The sequence below is a fragment of the Hydra viridissima genome, unplaced genomic scaffold (assembly GCF_058129835.1).
Source record: "Hydra viridissima isolate aposymbiotic clone 2 unplaced genomic scaffold, HvirCarnegie_v1 scaffold_17, whole genome shotgun sequence".
Classification (NCBI taxonomy): Eukaryota; Metazoa; Cnidaria; class Hydrozoa; order Anthoathecata; family Hydridae; genus Hydra; species Hydra viridissima.
In genome coordinates, this window is record NW_028324316.1 from 3,429,952 (window position 1) to 3,444,142 (window position 14,191).

At 34.0% G+C, this 14,191-nt stretch overlaps 1 protein-coding gene across 1 annotated transcript in view; it reads right to left on the minus strand.

Moving 5' to 3' along the window:
- Window positions 1-14,191, minus strand: part of LOC149877115 (E3 ubiquitin-protein ligase HECTD1-like) — a 189,035-nt gene that overhangs the window by 88,218 nt on the left and 86,626 nt on the right. The window lies entirely within an intron of this gene.

Here is a 14,191-nt window from a genome sequence, read left to right on the forward strand (position 1 = left end):
CTCTATCGCCTAATTCTTTTTTCGATGCATATCTCATCAAGTAAAAACTTGCAATACCTCCTAAATTCATTCTTTTAATTGACGACGGCTCGCTTTCTGGATAAGTCAAAGCCATCGGAGTGTTTTCAGCCTCTCTGTATGCGATGCTCTTTAGCTCGTTTTGCATCTTTTCATTGCTTTCAATCAGAGGCTTGTAAAGCTTGCTCAAATCAGTCTGAAGATTAGCATCATAAATATTTTCATTCAAACTATCTTGATAGATTCTTTTTCTTCTTTCAACAAATTCTCTCACCATTTCATCTCTCTTGTTAGGGTCTAGTATTTTAAAAAAGGACATTTTTTAAAACACAAGAAAAAAACTTGAACACAAACTTATCTGTGTTTTTTAAATTAATTTTTTTATACTATTTAAATCCTTTGAATCCGTTGAAAAATCTAATTTTTCTTAGATCCTTTGGATTCATGGAAAATCATGATGATTTTTTAAACATATTATTGAACGCTTTTATCGCGTCTTCTCTTCCTTTTTGGATCAACGACTCTTTGGTAATCTCGTCAATGTTGATTTTTGTTTTAGTTCTTATTTCTTTCATCAGGCTCTTAAACTTTTGAAGCTCATCTAAAATCAATTCATACTCTGAATCGCTCACAACGTTGTCTACTAAAGCCTTTGAAATGTGACTGTTGATGGTGTTCAATTTCGACTCTGCCAACACTTTGATCTTTTCATGCTTCTCCGCTTTTAATGCTAGTTTTTTGTTGACTTGTCCTCCTACAATGGATAAAAACCCCATTCCAATAGCCACACCTTCACACGCAATCGCAACAGGGGCAGCAGCGATGGTGCTCAAAGTTCCAATTCCAACAACTCCAAGTGCAACACCACCTGCTTGCAACGTAGTGTCTACAAAAGAAATGATTCTGAAAGCGCGATGGTACTTTTTGCTCATATGTACTCCCTTTTTCCTCTCGTTGTCCATCTCTTTTTGGATTTCACTTATTTTCTGAAGACGGTAACTATGTCCTTCATCTGCAGGAGCTGTTGGAAGAACTGGGTAAATTTTAGATTTAGCATCGTAATTGTATTCCATTTTTTATTAAACGAAAAAAAAATATTTTTTTTTCACTCATTAATGAAATTGACAAAGCATAAACTTTCCCCTTTTTTAATAATGACATCTGACTTGCTGTTATTTAAAATCTCCATGATCACATTATCCACCGACTCTGATATCATCATGCTGTGACCGAAATAATCCAGTTTTGATTTTAGGCTTTCCCTCAAATTCACTAAAGCTAATCCGCTTTTAAGTTTTATTCCAAACATAAAAGTTATTTTCTGATGACTCAGTTTATTTAGTGTAATGTCTTTTTGAGCAAATATTTCATATCTAGCTCCTACTTTTGAGGGAGGGTGTTTCAAATACATGTCGAAAAAAAGAAATGATTTATTACACGTCTTTCGATCATAATGAAAAAATTTTTTATATTGAGTCTCCATTTTTATTACAAAAAAATTATTTTTTTATGCGTAATAATAGACTTGTCCGAGAAGAAGGTAAAAGCTTCCGGATTGACCGACTTGAGCATCACCAGAGTTGAGCGTGATAACGAGTCTTCTACCAGCTGCGACAGTAGGCATAGAATCTGCTTCTCCAAAATTTCTGTAAAAAGAAATGGTAGATGTAGAGCCGATGGATGAAGTGGATTGATACAGAAGTCCAGTCGATTTGTTGTTGAATGAAGTCACATTTGATCCGTTCCACGACGACAAGTAAAAATCTTCCAGTCCAGAGGATGAAAAGAAGCATGTACTGTCTGCGTCATATCCTGGAAAATACGTGTAATTGTTGGTATTGTACGGCGTCCAAGGAGTGAGAACGGTTCCGTTGCCTGGAGGTAAATTTCTGACTCTAGACTCCCACCAGTTTCCAGAAAAGCCAATGATGTGCACCCTGATGTATTTCAACGACACACCATTTCCTTTTCCGTTGGTGTTCAGCAAAACGTATTCGCTACCGTAAGTGGTGTTTAAATATCGAAACGTTCTACAGTATAGCTTGTAAAGAGGAATGGTCGCAGGAATAGAAGCAAGTGTGGAAATGAACGGTTGAATCCAATACGTGATGGCAGTGGAATTTCCGTTCACGAGTTGAATGGAGATGTCGTTTCTGAAAGGCATATCCAACGTGAAATATCCTCCTAAGGAAGTGGTGTTAAACATGTTGCAGCCTTGCAGAGAATTGGTGTAAAAAGCTCCTCCTAAAGGGGAAAAGAGCAAGTCACAGGCAAGAGCAGCGGCGTCTACACCAACAGCGTCAGTGGTTGTTGAATAATTTCCCACATTGATCTCCCCGTCTGTAAAGATTCGAATGAAAACATTTCCAGGGACGTTTGTTCCGGTTCCACTAAAAGCCAGCCATAATCTTCTCAACACACCGGATTTTCTAGAAAACGCAAACACAGGAGAAGTCGTTAACGCTGCTACCGTCTGAGACTTTAAGCCTAAACTGGTAAAGCTAGAGCTTAGAACGACACTGGTCAGACTCGATTTTTGCAACAACAAGTCAACATAATTTTTTGTCACTCCATCCTGTGCGCTGGTTGGATCAAGCACGTTGATTAATTTGTGCGAATTCAAATCCAAATCTGCAGTTCCCACAGTTGTCCCACCTGAAGCATGCGTGTCTACGTAATTTTTCGTAGCTGAATCTGAGGCTGATGTAGGTTCAGCTAAATTAATCAATTTATGAGCAGCCATGTTAATGTCTACGTAAGAAATATTATTGTAAGAGACTTTGGTGTCAACATACCCTTTTGTTGCAGCGTCTTTTAAATTGGTAGGATCGCTCACATTAATCAGTTTGTGAGAGTTCATGTCGATGATTCCTGTGATTGTACTGGATCCGTCGGTTTTAACACACAGACTCGAGCTGACGTCCACGTAATTTTTTGTGGCAGCGTCATGAAGATTGGTCGGTTCGTTCAAGTTGATAGCTTTGTGAAAATTTAAATTCAAATCTGTTGTACCTACAGTCGTTCCTCCTGACGCATGCGTATCCACGTAATTTTTAGTAGCAGCGTCGTGTGCGTTAGTCGGCTCAGCCATATTGATGATTTTATGAGAGTTGAAATCCAAATCTGCAGTGATGGTGCTGTTTCCATCTGTTCTGACATAGAGATCACCTGTCACAGCTGATGATGAAGAAGGATCATAAAAATACTTTCCCAATTCAGTTCTTCAAAATTTGTCAATCATTTTATATAGTCGCGACTTTTTTTTCACCAAAGTGTATTGATAACTTCTTGAAAGTCATCCCCTTCCTGTAATTTTTTCAAGACGTAAAGACACAAATGGCCACAATAAGACGTATCACCAAATTGTACTCTTTCACTGTTATAATAAACCGGACTTTTTAAATAATGTACGAGCTCTACAAGAGGAGGTTGAGCATAAGAGTCAAAACTATATTTTTTGTCTGCGTCTTTAAACCAACAGACCCAATGAAATCCATCTGTGCTAGAATCTCCCGTGTTGACAATACCACATTCTTTTTTTCTTGTCTTTTTCGGCAATTCATCCCTCACAAACACACCTCTAAAGTTTTTAATTTTAAGCTTTTTCACAGCATCTATTAATTGAAAGTTGGTAAGAGGTTTGTTCGGTAGTACAATTCCTTCAACGTTGATCATTTTAAAATTCAGAAAAATTTTAAAATTTAGAAGAATTCCATAGAGTTTACATTTCATCTTCCGGTTCTTTCACCTCTAAATCCAAGTCTTCCATCATACTGATATGAGAAAAAGTTACATTTTTCACGATGACTGCTTCTACCAGTTTAACTTGAATAGACATAATAGAAGCACCGATATACACTCCCTCAATTCTAAGTCCTCCAATGACAAAACATTTTTGATTGAGGAAATTATGTCCAGAAGAGCATACTAAGTTTCTATTATGACGTTCTCCTTTGATACCATTTTTTATATCAATATCTGTTTTCTTTCTATAAAATACAGAAGTAATGAGTATTTCGTCATTCTCATATTTATTTATAAGCATTTTAGCATAAAACACTGGCGCTGCTTCAGGATGATCAGGATTATATTTTAAAATACTCAATTCGTCTGAATTAATTTGCTTTTTTCTTCCTCCCTTTTTAAGTTTAGCTGACAATTTATCCACTTCACGTCTAATAAACAAAGTAATCTTTTCCATTGTGCTAATAAACTTTTCTTCTGTCTTTCCCTTTTTAGCATCAAAGCAAACAAATGACATGGAATAGCCAGTCAATTTTTGTGTTGTTGGATCTTTATTCTTGCATACACCATATGAAAATAACATAGGTGTTCGTAATACAAGAGGACCATCTCCAGTTGAATAAGAATATTTTAATGGTATTTTTTGATAGGCTACTGGTTTGGTTGCTGTGTAAATTTCTCCAATTGATAATTTACTCTCATCAAAACTTTCAATTGTAATAAAACTCATCTCTTTTATAGAGTAAAGATTTTTATTTAACTCAAAATCAAAAATTTTTTTTCACTGTATTATTTTTTTAAAATCCTAATCCGAATTTAGCTTTGGCTTTGATGATGAGTTCGATGATTTTTCGCTCGCTTATTTCTCTCTGAGTTGGATTTTGTATAGAATCCATTTCTTCAAGCATCATTCGATCTGCTAAATTTCTGTTTTGCTTGTCGTTAAAATACTTGTAAGCTAAATCGTGGTGATATGCTGCAGTGTCTACTCTATCCACCGGTTTGCTCCACTCTTGATACATTCTGTGGAAGTGAGTCTTTTGTCTAAATTAGTACCAGGTCCAGCAAAGTTCATACCTGGAACGTGCATTTCTCTTGGAAACTTTGCCCATGGAAGCTTTATTTTGTTTGAGAGTTTGTTGATCGATTCCACCAAGTCTCCTCCGCTAAGCGCATGCGCAGAAATAAATTTGTTCTTTTTTATCCCGCAGATGACGCAAGTTCCTTTAAGCATATTTCTATTGCTTTTGCTTATAGCATGGTGCAAGTTACCCGTTTCTGTTATTCTTTTGCATTTGACGCAATACATTTTTTATATTCAACATAATAAAGTGATTGATTTGTCATGGAATGTAAACAAAAGCAAAAGGAAAAACAACAAACTTTTGCCTAGAAGTATACGTGGAATCATTATTGGAAAATCAGGTTGTGGTAAAACGACGCTGCTACTCAATTTACTTTTAAGACCTGGCTGGTTAGACTATAATCATTTACAAGTGTTTGGAAAATCTCTTTTTCAGCCGGAATATAAAATATTAAAAAACTCGTTCGAGAAGAAATTACCGAAAGAGGTTATTCTTGATTTGTTTAACATTCAAAGCAAAATTGAACAATTAAACGTAAGCCCTGAATGTGTTATTGATGAAATTTCAAAAAAATGGAATAACACAGAGGATATGGAGTGTCAATTTTTCGAAACTGCTGACGATGTGCCAGAACCAGAAGATCTTGATTCATCCAAAAACAATTTAATGATCTTTGACGATTTGCAATTGACCAAACAAAACAAATGTGAAAAATACTACATCCGAGGAAGACACTCTAACGTCGACTGCTTTTACCTCGCTCAAAACTATTTTATGCTACCTAGACAAACCATCCGAGAAAACGCCAATTTTATCTGCCTGTTTCCACAAGACTCGAAAAACATTAACCACATTTACCAAGATCATGTTTCAGGCGATATGAAAATAGAAGAGTTTAAAAAGTTTTGTAAATATTGTTGGTCTCAACCTCACGGATTTGCCGTCATTGATTTATCCTCAAAAAAGGATTGTGGAAAATATCGAAGCGGATTTGACAATTTTTATTTTCCCAACTCTATATAAAAAGATGAGCGGATTTTATCTCCTTGCAAAAGCAAAAAAAGAAACTCCAACCGTAAGAAACAGCGTCATCCAAACCGAGTTTGACAACCCTATCGAATTCGAGCCTAATAAAAAGTATGAAATGGCTCTTGTTGGTTTTGACACTGTTCACACTTACACCAACATCAATTCAACAAATAATGTTTTCAGATACAGTCCCAACGCCGGTTCAAACAACTACACCATTTACATCGAAGAAGGAGCGTATGAGATTAGTGAGATTAATGATTATCTTCAGAATGAAATGAAAAAACAAGTTGGAAACTTGTATAGAGCGGATGGTGTTGTTATCGGTGCAAACCTAACCACTTTAAGATCTACGCTGAAATTTGGAAAACCTGGATCTACAACAAAATATTGGGTGGATTTCAACGTGAATAACAGTTTAGCCACTGTTCTTGGATTTAATAAAGCAGAATATACCTATGTAGAGAAAAAAGAAGATCCGGCAGATCCAAATAAAGTCACAAGTTATATTGACTATTACGAGTCTGAAGCACTTTCGAGAATAGACGATGTAACCATCATCAGAATCACAAACGATGTTATTGAATCATCTTATGATAACGGAAAAAGAACATCTGACATTTACTCTTTTCATCCTGACTCTCCTCCAGGCTACAAAATTAGCGAAAAACCTTTCCACTTGATTTACTTGCCTATCATGGTGGGTAGAATTTCAAGAATGGAAACAAGAATTGTAGATCAAAACGGTAACTTGATCGACTTTAGAGGTGAAGACATTATCCTTAGATTTCACGTTAGAGAAAGAATAACCTCTGTGCTCCAAGACCTTTTTACGAGCAGCGCAGTTCAGCGATAATTTTTTTCTTTTATTTAAAAAATGAGCTACCAAAAAGTAAAAATAAACATTTCACAAAGTCAATCTGACAAAATAAAAAAAGCGATTCAAGAAAAGACTGATGTCAATATAAGACTATCTCATTCAGATCTAGAAGGCGAACATGTTCTCGCTATCACTAATGCGCAATTGAACAAAATTAAAAAAGCGTATGAAGCTGGTAAAGGAGTCACACTCAAACTGAGCAGAAAACAATTATCATACAACTCAACCATTGAAGGCGGATTCATCGGAGCTCTTTTACCGTTATTAGGTATGTTAGGCAGCACTCTTGCAACAAGAGTAGTTCCTGCTCTAGCCACAGGATTGTTAGCAGGTGTAGGATCTTCTGCTGGTTCTGCTATGGTTGATAAAATTGCTGGAAGAGGCGTCGTTTACTTGAAAAAGAATGGAAATGGAATGAAAATGACTGCCGCAGGTTCAGGAATCTTTTTAAGACCTTGGGTAAAACCTACTATTGGTGAAGGACTCTTTGTTAAAAATGGAAAAGGATATCAATCTATTGGATCTGGATTATTGCTAGGACCTAACTCACCCTTCTCAAGCATTCCTTTTTTAAATTTAATTTTGTAAATTGTACAAAGAAAAAAAACTTTTTAAAATGACTTAAATAAATTTTTTCTTGCTATAAAAAAATGACATTCTCCTTTAAAATTTTTGACGCTGAAACAAACAGATATGATACATACGTATTCAAAAATTATAACCATTATCTCAGAACCCGTATGCTTCTAGATAAAAATTTCAAAAACAGTATGCAACCAGCACTAGATCGGGAAACTAAAAAATTGATAGAAGAAATAGAAAGACGTGATGAACGTCTAAAACAAAGAGATGCTAAACATCAAAAATACTTACTTAAAAAATCAATCTAACCTATTTTATATATTTTTCAGATATATAAAATTTACATTATCTTTCTCTCAGAAATACACTTTTACCGTTCCAATCTCTCCTGTCGATGAAATCATCAACGTCTCTCCTAGAAACACATCCAACACGCTTGAAAAAGAAACTATTTTTGAAACTCGATACAATTGATCAGACCGACGCACCAAATTCACCTTCAATTCATCTTCCGATTCTTCTCCAAACTTAAAGCTCTCAGAAAATACATCGCATGTATCCATTGAAAATATCAACAGCCCTTTCTCTAAACACACTCTAAATTCAGATGTAGACTTTATCATATTACACATATCCCTAAACCTCAAAGCTGAAATTCTTCTCTTCAACCAAAAAGAATAGCGCTCACTCAAATTCACGTTTTGAACGCTTTCTATTACCATCTTAATATTATACACAAACTGGTCTAAAGATCTCACGGCGATTTCCAAACTTCCCGCATTCAAAATCGACAATGTCAACTCGCAACTACTTTTCACCGTTTTAAACACCTTGCTTATATAGCTTTCAATTCCAACATACAACGGTTCCTCAAAATCAAACACGTACTCATCAAACCGATCTGCTAAAAGATCCACTTCAAACATTAAATTTATCGTTGTTTTTGTTTTCACACAAATTCCTTTTTTACTTATCTTCAAACACACCATCCTCATATTATTGAACAAAAGATCAAACAACGCTTTCATCTCATCTGCATGCTTTGTTCTCGCTAAAAACATTTTTTAAGAAGAAAATGTTTTTTAAATCATTGATCTTTAATTTTACTCATATTGAAATTTGCTTTCGTATTCTTAACAATATTTTCATTATAAGCACGATAAATTCTTTTTACTGAGTTACCATACAATAAACTTCTATTCACTGATTTTTTAATTTCAATACAATGATATGAATTAATAACACATTTTAATCTTTTTAAAACTTCTTCGAATGGCATCATTTGAATCATTTCTATAAACGATATTTTAATACACTTTGGAAGCTTTCGAACATTTTTTTTCTAATTTAAGATATTTTCTAGATTTCTCATTACAATATTTCACTTCTTCACGACGTTTACACTGAAGAAATTAACAAAGTCGCACTCAGCGCTAACGACGACAAAAGAATTATCTTAGATGACGGAATTCACACACTTGCCATCGGTCACTACAAAACACGACCTATCGCTGAGGTTTGAAAAAGGTAAGAAATTTTTTGAATGATAAGAATTAGATCTTTAGGGGTACCTCATCCCTCAAGATAACATATTTTTTGAAGAAAAGTTAACTCATCGCATCAACGTTACCATCCTTAACTATGGAAAAGTGTTCATGAGCCAGAACCGCCTATTCCTTATATATAACAAAAGCCAAACAATATAGAAAAAGTGACACATCTACTGAAGATATCATTAAAAAGCACACACCATCAGAAGCGTTGTCAATTTTTGAGGAAGGTGATGTGACTAAAAAACAATATGAAGTTATTCATGCAGCCAACAAGAATATCTGTGAAATGGAATGTTAAGTGGAATGTTATTCACCAGAAGAATCGATAACAATTACAGAATCTTGTTCAGAAATTAAATCACAAGATCTTCTGGATCACACGTCTAGGCAATTATGTTGTTATTTGAATGAAGCTATTGAAACTTTAAATGAAAAAGAAAGAATTATTTACAGCTCATATGCCATATTGGTAACCAAAAGAAAGTGCTTTGGCAAAACCCAGCACCATCATCTACAAGGTATTGCCAACCAATAAAAATATGTTTTATTCGGGAGAGCAAAGACGTAACGAATGATGAAATCGAATGCGTAGAGAACCAAATGAAATGCTTCAGAAAAAGTGAAATAATGAACGCTATTTGCTAATTTGCAAATAAAGCATGTATTTTTTTTTTACTATGATTGATGGAAAAGTTTGCAATGCTGCTACAAATACGACATCAACAATGATATGCTATATATGTGGCCAAACTTCAAAAGATTTTAATGACTTGAATAAAAAAAACGACAGAAAGCCGTGAAACAATGAAATTTGGGCTATCAATAATGCACGCAAGAATCAAATTTTTTGAATCCTTGCTGCATATATCATATAAAATACCAATAAAAAAATGGCAAGCAAGGACAGAAGAAGATAAAAAAATAATAGCGGAAACAAAACAAAAAATTCAAAATGCCTTTAAAGATGAATTAGGGCTGTCGGTTGATATTCCTAAGGCTGGATTTGGGAACAGTAATGATGGGAATTCATCAAGAAGATTTTTCACCGATCCCTTAACCGCTTCCCGCATCCAGGGGTTGATAAAAATCTTATAAAAAAAATGTAATGTCATTTTGGAAGCAATTTTGAGTGGGCATCAAGTTAATGTAAAAAAATTTAAAAATTTTGCAAATAAGACGGCTAAACTTTATGTTAATTTATATGGATGGCACCCAATGACGCCGACTATGCATAACGTTTTAAGACATGGCACCACAGTAATTGAACAGGCTATACTGCCTATTGGCCAGCTATCAGAAGAAGCAGCCGAAGCCAGAAAAAAACATTTCCGTCTTTATCGGCAGAATTATACGAGGAAGTCTTCGCGAGAAAACTGTAATAGAGATATTTTAAACAGACTTCTGCTAACTTCGGATTCTTTGCTAAGCAGTATGAGAAAAAGACCCCAGAAAAAAAGAAAACCGTTCTCCAGTGAGACATAGGACTCTTGATGCCGGAAACATTAGAAGACTCACAAGCAATGACGATTGACGATATAACAGATATTGATTCTGATTGAAAATGATTGCATTGACATGTACAAAAAATTTTATTTTATTTTGGATTAAATATAGGGCTATATTAATAAATTTAAATTGCTAATTTCAAATTGTTTAGTTGTCAAATCATTAGCCCCTTGTAGCGGATTAACCATAGGAGTTAATCCTTTTACGAAAAATAATTCATGACAACAGTTATAACCTAAGGATTAAGTTCAGTGATTAAGAAACCCAGTATAGGTTTAGATGCATCTTTCAAGTGTGATTATCCTTTTTAGTAACATAAATTTAGTTATTTGTCATTATGTTAAATAGTTGCGAAGTTGTAGATATTTGTAGAGTATGTAAGATGTATAAAAATATGTATTTTTTGTTTTAATATATAAATTTTTTACATTTCATGTGTGACCAATCGTTTTTAATACAATATAATGACCCTAAACTTCTTTTTACTACATATCACATCGATAATAAACATAAAATAATTTTGTTCAACTTTTCATGAAATACTCCACTGTGCAACGCGACGAGTTGTTAATTACGTTTCGTAAACATAAATATCCGTAAGTTGCGAAACTTTATGCCATTAAATTAGATTTTACGAAATTTTATGTTGTCAATTAAAATAAGATTACATACTTTTTTCAGCTAATTTAAATTCTTAAAAAGACAACGCACCTATCATGGCCAGGATTATGATTGATAAGATTATCATTGAGATAGGATTATCATTGAGATAGGATTATCGTTTATAGAAGCATTGATACGCTATCAACCCTCAAACTGGTTTGGGACAACGATCGCATTAAGTTTATTGATAGGTTCTCATAATTCTTAAAAGAAATTTTGAGCAAACTATTTCATTTACACGTTAGTTTTAACGAATCTTTCAAGCAGATACTTAAAGTTACAAATTAGTCAAATTTCTCGTCGGAATTTTAATTCCACAGTTTAAATAATAACGTTTTACAAATGCAAGTAATTTTATTTTTTTATTGTTGCATTCGGAATAACTTCTGTCTTTTCTCTAATATTCATAGATGATTTATTTTTTTTGAAAAATAAGTTTAAAGGATTTTGTCGAATTGCAGTTCTGCGCAATTGAAGGTTGAAGTAAGATACCATAAGTTATGTATCGCACTTTTATTTGTTGCATCTTATATATATTTTTTTTAACTTTGTATGTCTAAACACAAATTTATTTAAAATTCGACTTGTTGGAAAGACTGATAAAGAAGTCATTTCATACTCCCGCCTTTTTTTTATCACAGTCTTAATATCAGACCCTTTACCAACTAAAATTTAAGTTTAATAGATACCAGATAATCCTATAAATGCATAGTAGAGATATAAATGCATAGTAGAGATACCAAACAATATGTATATAATTTTATTACATACTCAAACAATTATCGTTAGTAATTGCTTGCATATCGTGAACCTCAAAAAAATCGTATGAAGCCGTAAAATGGCGTAATTAAACCGATAGGTAGCGCTATACTTAGTGAACGACCAAAATCGACAATTTCGGCCGATACCGAAAGTACCGAAATTTTGGTTCAGTAAAACCGAAAGTGTCGGCCTGTTTCGGTTTCAGTTTTATTCAAGTTTCGGTTACTGTTTTGCTGAACCGAAATTTCGGTACTTTCGGTTTCAGCCGAAATTATTAATTTTGGTCGTTCACTAGCCATACTAAGGGCCTGTTTATATGGAAAGCGGGCTGGCTCGGCAAACGAGCCAGCCCGTTTGCCGAGATCTCGACGTCGTCCTTATTTCAACTTAATTTTATTTTGCGTTTATATGAATAAACAAACTAGCCCGGATCACTATCCGGGCCAGCTCGTTTATTCATATGAACGCAAAATAAAATTAAGCTTAAATATTGATGACGTCGATATCTCGGTAAACGGGCTGGCCCGGCAAACAAGCCAGCCCGCTTTCCATATAAACAGGCCCTAAGTCTAGTGTTTTTTTAAAAAGGTTATTTGTACACTAAATTTAAATCATTTTTTAAAACTGTTATTATTATTTTTTCAACTTTAAAGTTGTCTCTGCTAAATTATTTTAATTCCGAGAAAAGGCACAGTCTTAACTTTCGTTCAATTTGGGAAACAAAATAATTTAAGCTCTCAAACATTTAAAGATATACTACAACCTTTTCTTATCGGTTATTTCTATACAATGAATACTAAATTACAACAAGATAAATATCTCTTCAGCTCTCCATCTCGGAGTACATTCTCACATCTTCCCTTCTGTAAATAAAATCTTTTATTGTTTGTGTTCTAGTATGTATTAGCATTTCCTCCATAGTTCTATAGGAAATCTTTCTCTGTTTGGTATTGTCTTCGGCTTTGGTTCTTGATAATGACTTCTTAGTTGTATCGGCATTGTAGGTGTTCTTTTCTTCCCTGGAGACATCACTTCGTTAAGGGAGTATTCCTCATCTCTCTCATTTTTTATTGATATTGAATTGAACTGTATATTCATTGGTACTTTCTTCATGTGTGAAGCATTCTGAGTTTTTTTCGAGTTATCAATTGGAGATTTGGCAGTAACCATTGTATCGTTCTTTGCTGTAATTGTGTTGGGTTTAAACTTAACCGGTGCCGTTTTGGAATATCTTTTCTGTTTTATCCGTACTGTATCATCAATATTTAAGTTTAGATTTTTTGCGTGGTATTTTAAATCGTGATATTTTTTTCTGTATACCTTAGCATTTTCTTGTTTTATTAAAGTCTCTTTGTTCAACTTAGATTGTTTGTATTCTTTTACTCAGTGATTCCATAAAAAAACTTGGCTTGTGAGTTTGCTTATGGCCAAAGGAGCGTGATTCGTTTGTGTTGAATATTCAGTTTGTTTAAAAGTGTCTTAATCTTAAATGAAGTAAAAGATGGTCCATTATCGCCAACAACTATTGTTGGTATTCCATATACTACGATTGTTTTCTGTTAAAAATCAGTAAGGAGGTCAGCAGATGTATTATATATAATATCGACAATCAGAAATTTTGATGTTTGGTCTACGAGGACTACCAAATAAAATACGTTTGGTGAAGGACTAAGGTAATCTATCTTAACCGGGTCACAAACTTCCCATGGTCTTGATTAATAGTTCGACTGGTGGATTTTATTTACCAAGTGCTTGACAAATTGTTTTACTTTTGTGTCTAGACCCGGAAAGTAAACTTTCTAGGTAGTGATTTAGTTTTCTCTAGTCCCGTATGACTATTATGCGCAAGTTGCACTCAAAGTTCCAAGTCCATAATGATTCTCTATGAAGAAGGTTACGAAAAGGGTTATTCTACTGTAGTGTACAATGAAATGTTTGGAATAGTTCATGAGTCGGAGAAAGCTTTGAAGAGCTTTAATGTTTTCTGGTACAGACATGTTCTTGATATTCTGAAGCTTTTCTGGATGTGGTATTATTCCTTCCTTTGAAAATGCAAATCTAAAAAAATTTAACTTTTTCTATTCCAAACTCGCACATTTCAAAGTTTAAAGTTTAATTTTTTACTTTTTAATTTTGTCTTGTAAAACGCCTAATTTGAGTTTTGTATTGAAAATTTTTTTATAAATCTCGATTCCAGCGCAAGTTCGAGCTGGTGAAACGCATTTATTTAATCAAGATTTGAGAAGACGGCTGAGTCTTTTAGTTTTATAATAACTAGGGTTCCAGATGCTTCCAATAGCTTTGTTATCGGCTTTCTAAAAGCAAATCGAATTCTTCTTTCTCTTTGTGCGACTGGTGCTATTCTTTCA